This window comes from Pseudorca crassidens, chromosome 4, assembly GCF_039906515.1.
Source record: "Pseudorca crassidens isolate mPseCra1 chromosome 4, mPseCra1.hap1, whole genome shotgun sequence".
Classification (NCBI taxonomy): Eukaryota; Metazoa; Chordata; class Mammalia; order Artiodactyla; family Delphinidae; genus Pseudorca; species Pseudorca crassidens.
Window position 1 is genome coordinate 21168413 of NC_090299.1, and position 10306 is coordinate 21178718.

General features: G+C 35.4%; 1 non-coding gene across 1 annotated transcript; it reads right to left on the minus strand.

Moving 5' to 3' along the window:
* Nucleotides 1–8574: 8574 nt before the first annotated feature.
* LOC137224182 (U6 spliceosomal RNA) lies at nucleotides 8575–8681 on the minus strand. The gene has a single exon (XR_010943277.1). It is a non-coding gene; the product is annotated as a U6 spliceosomal RNA (small nuclear RNA).
* Nucleotides 8682–10306: the final 1625 nt, after the last annotated feature.

Below are 10306 nucleotides of genomic sequence, written 5' to 3' on the forward strand. Positions count from 1 at the left end.
GTAAATCAGATAATACCCCAACATAAAATAAAAATTAAATTAAAAAAACAGTTTGACTGATGCTTCCAATTGCTAGGTATTTTATCATATTTTAAAGACTTCTGTAGTTTAAGGCCTTTCACTGCTTAAGACCTTTCAAAAATCATTTAATGATTTATTAATTAATATCCTTTTTATACTAGTATCTATAGCATCCTAAGGCTTTGATACAAATCCCTTAATATCTTAAAATGCTATTACCTGGCTTAATAAAAATCAGTAGTGTTTATCAGTGAGAAAAAAGGTGGAAGGCAAACCATAAACTTGGAGGAAATATTTACAAAACACATATTACTTACAAAGGATTAGTACCCAAAAAATATAAAATATGTAAGAATCAACAAAAAAAACCATTAAAATAGGACACATGGCAAGTCTTAAAACAAAAATGACCAATAAACTTGTGAAAAATGCTAACTTCATTAGTAATTAAGGAAATCCTAATTAAAAACACAATTAGAGGGCTTCCTTGGTGGCGCAGTGGTTGAGAGTCCGCCTGCCGATGCAGGGGACACGGGTTCATGCCCCAGTCCGGGAAGATCCCACATGCCGCGGAGCAGCTGGGCCCGTGAGCCATGGCCGCTGAGCCTGCGCATCCGGAGCCTGTTGCTCCGCGACGGGAGAGGCCACAACAGTGGGAGGCCCGCGTACCGCAAAAAAACAAACAAAAAAAAACACAGATATCTTCCTAACCTACCATATTGGCAAAAAAATTATAAGCTTAAGAATTCCAAGAGTTGGTGAAGATGTGGGGTAATTGAAACTCATTAATATCCCCCAGCATTAGACTTTATCAGTTCATGAACAGTTGTATGTTCATCCCTTGCTGCAGTGAAAACAGACATCTACAGCTATGCAGACATGGAAGAAAATACAAAAAAAATGAATGAAAAAAGCAAGAAAATACAAAAAAAATCATGAATGAAAAAAGCAAGTATGATTTCATTTATATAAGGGCAAAAAACAGGTACAACTGAAAAGCCTCTTGTTTAGGGATACAATTACATTGGGTAAACTAAAACACAAAGTTTAGGGTAGCAGTTACTTGGAGGTGGGAAGTTAATGGACCTCAGAGGTATCTATGTCAGTGTGCAAGGATTTTATGAGGCTAGACTGAAAGTTTCATGAGGGCAGGGACCAGTATTTTCTCTTCTCCCTTTTATTTCCTGAGTGTAAGAAAACTTATGGCATGTTGTATGTTGTATGTGGTCAACAAACATTTATTGGCTAAATGAATGAATACATTGCCTTTGTAAACTGTAAAGCTATGCAAATCTAGACATTTTTATTATTATTTACTATAGTTTACGTTGTAGAATCATATAGAAGGTAATAAACTATAACAGTCAGTAAACACTGCTGAAAGTCTGATGTTAACCTGGCACTCTTCGGCAAAATTAATTAAAATTTTTAGTTTCTAAAAATGTGATAATTGCAATTGCATTTAAATTGCCACATGAGGCTGAAACATGAAATCTGACTTCAGGGGAACATAATTTGAGAGGCAAAGCCAAAAAAAAAGGAATGAAAACTTGAGTTGGCCAAAGTCTGCAAGTTCTACCACGTAAGTTTTTTTTTAGAAAATAGTTCACAAGTTGGAAGTTCGTGAAATGTGGTTAACATGGAAGTAATTGAGAGTGTTTGTGAACTCAAATGCCCCTCTACCAATGTGTCTCCAATTAAAAAAGACATCAGATGAATTAAATGTTCATTATATTTGAAGTGTGGAATCAAGCCATAGAAGTCCATTGCACATTTGCCAGTTTTCTGATTTTTTGGCTCCATTATCCAATTGTCCTGCTGAGATGTTTGTATATTGTACGTGAAAAATATGTATTTGCATGTCCATTACACCAAAGTCATATAATCCACACTATATATTGCTCCCGGCTGTGTTTAATGGAATCTATCCAACGAGTGAGAAAAGTCTTCAAGTTACAAACAGTATTCAAAGAGGACTTTTATCTCAACCAGATACTATGCTTTGTTCATGTTACTTAACGCAGGATATTTCCATATACATATAATTTGAGCCAGATCGCCAATAAGGAAGATGTGTTTAGAGGAAAAATTGCATGTTTTAGGGCCAAGATCATTATTGTATATTATTTTATTTATTTTTTGCTTATTTGCTTGTCACATCTCTGGAATTATGTCCAAAAAACACTTTGAAGATAAAACTGCATGAAAGAAATTTGTTGAAAAAAAATGGTTTATTCTGGGAATGGGCAGCAAACACATATTAACAAGCTCTCCTTGTATTCACCTCACCAACTAATTCTGCATCGATCTCCTGTATGTATGTAGGAGACAATATGATGAAAGATTAGAGAATTGCTTTATATTTCAGAAGACAGGCTTGTGTAAGAAAAAGCCAACATCTGAAGAAGGGTGTCTCTTCAAAGTTTGGTTTTCCTTCTGCACATACACAGAACAGTGTACTGTGCTATAACGTTTGTTTTTTTTTAATGGCAGCCACAGTTACTACCCATCAGGATTTACTTTAGGGCTTTGTATGTTCTATATAACATTTTTTAATCCCTATTATGTTTTAGGTAATATAAAATATGTATATATAAACAAATTTTACAAATTACTGTAGGGTTCAGCAAACTATATAAGTTATATTAATATCTCTACATATTTTATATGCAAATGGTTTCTTGGAAAAGATTGTCATCTTTAAAATTAATGAATTCAGTCTTATGTTCATGATGCAAAATGAAGTAAAGAAATGAGTAGTTCACTCGCTGTGGGCGCTCAATCTGAGTAGATCACACTGTATCCAATATTTTAATCAAAATTATTTAGACAGGTTTAAATGACTGCTTTTTTGACTACACAGATAGACATATTTTTATAACTATTTCATAAATCAAACTTATTAATATTATTGCTTTATTTATTAGTAATATATCTATAAGAGGTTAAATACCTATTCAAAATGTGTATTTTTCAACAATAATTTGGTGTTTCAAATACTCAGAAGTCTGGTTTCAATCAGGTGAACTATTGGGATAGTTGACCTATTTTGTGTCGTTTTGTATGGTGTGTTCAAAATCTTCCAGCCTATCCTAGTATTGACTGATAATATGTAAACAAATCAATTTTTTTCCAAACATCACCGACCTGTTAAATTGTTGACGTTCTTTTCAATAAAAAGATTTCTGTCTTTCAATTTTATTTACAGAGATTTAGATCTAGTCTAATCTGTTCAACCTGTTAATCATTGTCAGGTGCCAGATTCCAACTGGTTCTGAAAGTAACTGTATGGCTTTTCTTTCCATATTCCTTGAGCTAAATTTCTACTACTTATTTGAAGGTTATTTAATATAGCTCATACATTTAAAATAAAACCACCAGGTAAAATGAGTTCCAGCTTAGTATGAAGAGGCTGTTAGCAAATTAGCATTACATATACAGATGGATGTGGCTCAACAACACTGATTCAGACAAAAGAAACAATGACTTGAACTGACATGTATCACCATGACTCAGACTCTAATGTATCTGTGAATAAATCCATATTTCAGCATGTTATCCAATTGCATTCACTACCTGTAGAAGGGGTTCTATCAGGAATCCCCATACTACTGTTTGAGAAAACAAAAGTCTGCTGTTAACTAGGTAATCAACTGGAAGGCATTTTAGCACATTAGGAACAACTGAAAAGTAATACTAATAAATGCAAACTATATCACTTTGAAAAGGGACACCCTGAATATCACTTTTCAATATTTGAAAATTTGAATTTTGGGTGACATACATTCAGGAAGAGGGAAAAAAAAAATCTTACACACACACAAATTCTAACATCCACCGATGTGTACATATTGATCTTTGTGTTGAGAGAATCTGAAGCAGAGTATTTTGGTGAACTTGAGACAGCTCTTTTGACCATATGAACATGCTGATGAAACTATTTAGATTTAATCTGTGTGAAATATAACCACACCAGTACTGCTTTGTACTATCGGTGACACAAGTAAAGAGCAGCCCTCATCTTCCCCTAAACATAGATGACCACCCATTCCTCAGGTTCTCCCAGACTGGGCCTCACTAAGGCTGAACAACATGGTCAGAGGAACCTCACACAGGAGCCAGAGCAACAGGAGGGATGAGGCCAGACTGTCAACTCCAAGGCTCAGAGATTGCCTGGGGGACCAGGATATTATGACATTGGGGACAGACTGAAGCTGTCAACTGTGAACATTAGGCAGGAATAAACATAAGAGGCTGAAAACAATATGGCTGAACTTGTAGGGGGAAGGAGTCTCTGGGGTCAAAACAGTTATGCCAAAAGGACTAAGTCACAATGGCATGTATCTAAAAATTATTAAAAGGAATGTTTACAAGTATATTAATATATGTTTCTAATCTTATTAGCAACATCCTTTTTTATAATGTCATCTTCTCCAAGCTAAAGTAGCCATAGAGAACCTAAGACAGTACCTAATACATGAGCAATTAGTTCTTAAATTAAAAAAAAAAACTCGCAATGATTTCATGCATTTCACTGAAATCTATTGCCTGGATAAATCTCATCTAAAGGACCTATCTAGTATCCCTTTTCCCTCAGTCTTTTCTGGTCTCCTCTGTTGACTGACTCTACCCCCTATGTAATTCCAGCCATTTCTAAAGCCCCATATGTAATAATAAAAAGGGAGTAGAAATGAAGCCAAATTACCCCCAAATAATCCATGTCTAATATACAGGACAAATGCACCCTAAACCCCCGAAGTCAAAAAAAAGTAGCTTTAAAATTCAACCTAAATTCAGCTGTTGCAGGTAAAACTAAAAATTTTATTAAATTACTTTATAATTTCTAAAATCAACAGTCACAGTGTAGAAACGCTAAATCTGTTATTGCAGGCAAAATACTGAAGTGCTCACTTTGTCATTTTCAGGAAAGGATACATATAATAAATATAACAAAATATACCTAATTAATCACAATAAAATATCCTTGAAACATGAATAACTTTATTCTGATTTTCAAATATTTACTATAATATATTTAGATAAAGACTTCTGGTGAAAAATATTCACAGCTACTATATATAAATCAAAACAGCTCTCAGTGGAAAAAAATGGTACTTTGATTAATAACGAACCTTGAAGCTCCAAGGATTTAAAATAATTTCTCCTGATCACATAGCTAATAACTCAAGTTCAAAACCAAGTTCAAATGTGTTTGACTCTAAAATTATGCTTTTTGGGATTCCCTGGTGGCGCAGTGGTTAAGAATCCGCCTGCCAATGCAGGGGACATGGGTTTGAGCCCTGGCCCGGGAAAATCCCACATGCTGCGGAGCAACGAAGCCCGTGTGCCACAACTACTGAGCCTGCCCTCTAGAGCCCGCGAGCCACAACTACTGAAGCCCGCGTGCCTAGAGCCCATGCTCCTCAACAAGAGAAGCCACTGCAATGAGAAGCCCGCGCACTGCAACAAAGAGTAGCCCCTGCTCGCCGCAACTAGAGAAAGCCCGCCCGCAGCAACGATGACCCAACACTGCCAAAAGTAAGTAAATAAATAAATAAAAATTTTTAAATAAATAAATAAATAAAATAAAATTATGCTTTTCCCACTGTGGACAATGAAGATGTGACAGCTGCATCTTGGTCTCAGGGTCAGTGGTTAGGAATACATCAAGATAAGTACTGTCATCCTTTGTTTAGTATTTTTTCATCAACATTTTCTTCCTAATATGTCAATATTCACATTTTGAACACAGCCAACTTATACTTAAGTCTACAATGAAACACTCTCAAATAGGGAATTGAAATTGTCAAAAAACTGCTTGCCACGAAAGCACATACATTTCCCAAGTTTCAGTTCCATGTTATACCTCCCATCAATTCCAATTTTTAAAAAAATTCTGAAAAAGAGTATATATATATGTATAACTGAATCACTCTGCTATATACCTGCAACACTGTAAATCAACTATACTTCAATAAAAAAAAATTCTGACATAATCAAATAAATTTCTCAAATTAAATGTTTTGTTCATATCCAAAATGATTTGTATTTGAGTTTCTTGATATATTTACTTTTGGCCAAATCTGACTTCCCAAAGTAAAAAATAAAGCATTATTTCAAAGGTTCAAGGGACTTAAGCCTACCAGCATCCAACGGTCTGCAGTAAAAAATAAAAACTCATCCTTTTATCAATAATATTTAATAGTTTTATGCCTAAGCCCTAAGAATTCTGGATGATACTGAGTATATATGTAAATTGGCAAGGTGGAGATGATCATGAGAATCTAGCAAGTGATAGACAGGGCAGCCTACCACTTGATGAAACCATCCAGGATGTGTTTGCCAAACAAGAAGGGATGGTAGGATCATGCACTGCTACTGTAAAATATCTTCTCTTCCTAATTTTAGTCTTTATCCTCTACGTCACAACTGCCACACACTCACATACCCAGAATAAGAAAAATTAACGCCACCTTCTAGAAGGAAACTTTCTTCCCTTTATTTTTAGGACATCTGTTCTGCATGGCTGTGACTGTGCCGTTGAACCACCCTTCTTCACCAGATTACATGTGAGGATTTGAATAGATGAACACTGGAGGGAACCAGCCCAGAGCACTCACTTGAATTATCCTTTAGCTTTTCAGGCAGTTCAAGTGCCTTTGAAAAGAGCAGGAATAAAAAGTGACTGCTGATTAAGCAGAGGTTGACATGAGAATAGGTTTGTCGATTGTTTGAAAGTCACACTGCATAGACGACAACTTTTAAAATGTAAATGCATGACACAAATACTGCACGACACAAAAGGATGAAAATGACTGAGATAACCACAAAGGACAGCTAAAGTTTTATTCTAGCAATAAAGAAAGATATATATCTGGTGTCAGAGAAAGATCATTTGAAGTATTTGGTAGGTGTTACCTTCAATTTAAAAATCTAAAATTAGTTTTAGTTCCTATAAAAATAGTTTCTTAGGTATTTTCAATTTCTAGACAAGATTTCCAAATATTTGCTTTGTCAGTTTAGTTTCCCTAAATAATTTTGAATAGGATAGAATGAAATACTATCTACTAAAAAAATCAGCTTTTCTGGTAGTTGATCAGTTCAATTTCCAGATGAAACAATACTCAAATTGTACATAATTCCATGCTGACCAATTTGATCAGAAGCCTCTCCCATACAATTTGGGGAACAGACACAAAGAAGCAGCTTTCTTGTTGGATAGGAAAGGAAAGGATTCATTACTAGTTGTCCAGTTGTCCTTTGATCAAGGTTGATTTTAGTCACTGTTTTACCTCTAATTATATTAATGGAAGAAGTAAATAATGGCCTCAACTCTAGTGGAAAAAAATTTAGTGCCTTCTTTCTTCAATCAACCAAAATAGTAACCAAAGAAGTCATGAAAATGAAAGTATTAACATAATCACAATTTATATTTTAAAATTAAAATACTTCTAGAAATAAAATACAGATAAATGAAAGAAAAGGAAGTAGAGTGAAATATTAAATGTATAGCAATTTAAAGGAGGAAAGACTACTTAAAACTCTACCTCAGAATTCCTCATTTTCAAATTGCCCTAAAAATAGCTTTCACTGTTGCCTAACTAGGCATATCTCCTGAATTTAAATTTTAGGGGAAAAAGGAAATAAGATAGATCTCCATAATCCAGATATCTGCAGCCCCTAGACCATTCTCACATGTTATTTATATTTTAGAAATAAATCAAATCAAAAATAGAATGCATTTTTTTTAAAGAATCATAAAAGCATTAACCAGCAGTGTAGAATGAACTGAATTATTTCTCAGGCAAGCTAAAGGAGGGGTCTATATTGCACAACTCATTACAAATAACCTTAAACTTCTGTATTAGGCATTTCTGTGTTTCAAATTTCCATCATGGCCAGGCTAACCAGTTTTTCTTTTTTTTACTACCCTCCTCACAACACCCATATAGCAGCTGTTTCTCCCTCTTCCATGTTTCTCCCATGAACTTCAAATCCCTAACTGTCTAGGTCCTCTGCACCAGCTACTTACCCACTCAAAGTCATAACTGGACTCAATGAAACAAGATGCCTTCTAGATAACCACCCAAACCCTGAGAAGGCTTTTTTTTTTTTAACATCTTTATTGGAGTATAATTGCTTTACAATGGTGTGTTAGTTTCTGCTTTATAACAAAGTGAATCAGTTATACATAACAAAGTGAATCAGTTATACATATACATATGTTCCCATATCTCTTCCCTCTTGCATCTCCCTCCCTTCCACCCTCCCTATCCCACCCCTCTAGGTGGTCACAAACCACCTAGCTGATCTCCCTGTGCTATGTGGCTGCTTCCCACTAGCTAGCTATTTTACGTTTGGTAGTATATATGTCCATGCCACTCTCTCACTTCGTCCCAGCTTACCCTTCCCCCTCCCCATATCCTCAAGTCCATGCTCTAGTAGGTCTGTGTCTTTATTCCCATCTGACCTCTAGGTACTTTTTTTCCCCCTTAGATTCCATATATATGTGTTAGCATACGGCATTTGTTTTTCTCTTTCTGACTTACTTCAAAAAATATGGAACGCTTCACGAATTTGCATGTCATCCTTGCACAGGGGCCATGCTAATCTTCTCTGTATCGTTCCAATTTTAGTATATGTGCTGCCGAAGCGAGCACCTGAGAAGGCATTTAAATAATCTTTGGTTATTTTCCCATGCCCCTTATAGTCTCATCTCTCTCTAGACATCTTCTAGATTAAATTATATAAACAAAAACAGTCAACAACAACAAAAAATGGTGAATGATTTTTTTCCATCATTTTACAGAAGTTTGCAAACAGAGTTCTCATCTTTAAAATCAGTTGTAAAATATAACTGTAAAGATTATGATCAGAGACTATTTAAATGGGTATTTGACTAAATCTCAGATAAATGGAGAAATCTAAATCAAAGGGGACTCAAATGTCTCTTCCCTATACCTCTTATATGTTATCTCAAACATATTCCTCTCATTTTCAGTTCCTCAGGGAACTGAATCATGTCCTGAACAATTGAAAGAGAGGAGAATAATATATTCGTTAAAACAATGCTAGGTGCTACAAGTGATAAACACTGAAACCTCAAAGGCTTAGCAAAACAAGTATATTTCTTGCTCATGTCACCATCCCCCTGTGAATTTTTTCTTGCTCATGTCACCATCCCCCTATGAATTTCTTGCTCATGTATATTTCTTGCTCATGTCACCATCCCCCTGTGAATTTTCCTAGTTAAGATGCCTTCATCATGATCTTTCTGGTATCAAACCTCCTTTCATCTTGTGGCTGCATCCTCCTCTTCAGCCAATGGATGAGTAAAGACATGCAGAGAAGACACATTTGCTTCTTACCCACACATCCCTTTTACTCACATTCCACAGAGGGCAATTAGTCATATGTTCCCAGCTAGAATTAAGGTAAGGAGGGCTGAGGGTCAAGTTCCTGACGTGACAGCCAGTTCTCAGCAAAAAAATCTACACGATGGAAGAAAAGCATGAATCTTTAGTAGAAAGTTTGCCATCTCTTCTGCATAATAAGTATATGCATAGACACTGCAATGGTGGTGATTAAATAGATTCATTTTGCTCATATGGGTTGAAACAAACAATATATGGCTACAAGTTAGCAAATAAACAGCAGAAAAGGAACATTATTTGAAATAAGGATGTCATGGATCAAGTTAACCTATAATTAGAGAACAAAAATATGAAGACCCATCTGAGTGGTCCCAACTATAGTTACATAACAGTGAATGCTGCTTTTCACTAAAAATTGTATCTTGCATAATATTCAGTTTATATCACCCTTCTCACTGTTTCAATTCTTCACAGTTCATATCAGTGAAGAATTGGCCAGCTGTTTGCTGGAAAGCATGTGGTGATATTACTGTTGGGGGGAGGGGGAGGGGAGGGGGAGGGGGATAGAGAACACTTGCCTGGGTGGTGCTTATGTGCCAAACATTGTTATTTGTACTTCATATACAAACTCTTTTACCACAATCTCATAAACTAGGAATTATGTTAGCCCATTTCTCAAATGAGAAATCTGAAATTAACTGAAAATCAAAATTTCAAGATAATATAGTCTCTAAATGGCAAAGCTGGAATTTAAACTCAAGAAGTTTGGCTCCAGAGCCCAAGCTTTTAACCACTATAACATATTCTCTCTCTCTCTCTCTCTCTCTCAAATGAACCAGTTTTATCTTTAAAACTTGCCTTTTCCCCTGAGGGCTCCATTTTCATTGGATCAAATGCAAACAGTGGCTATA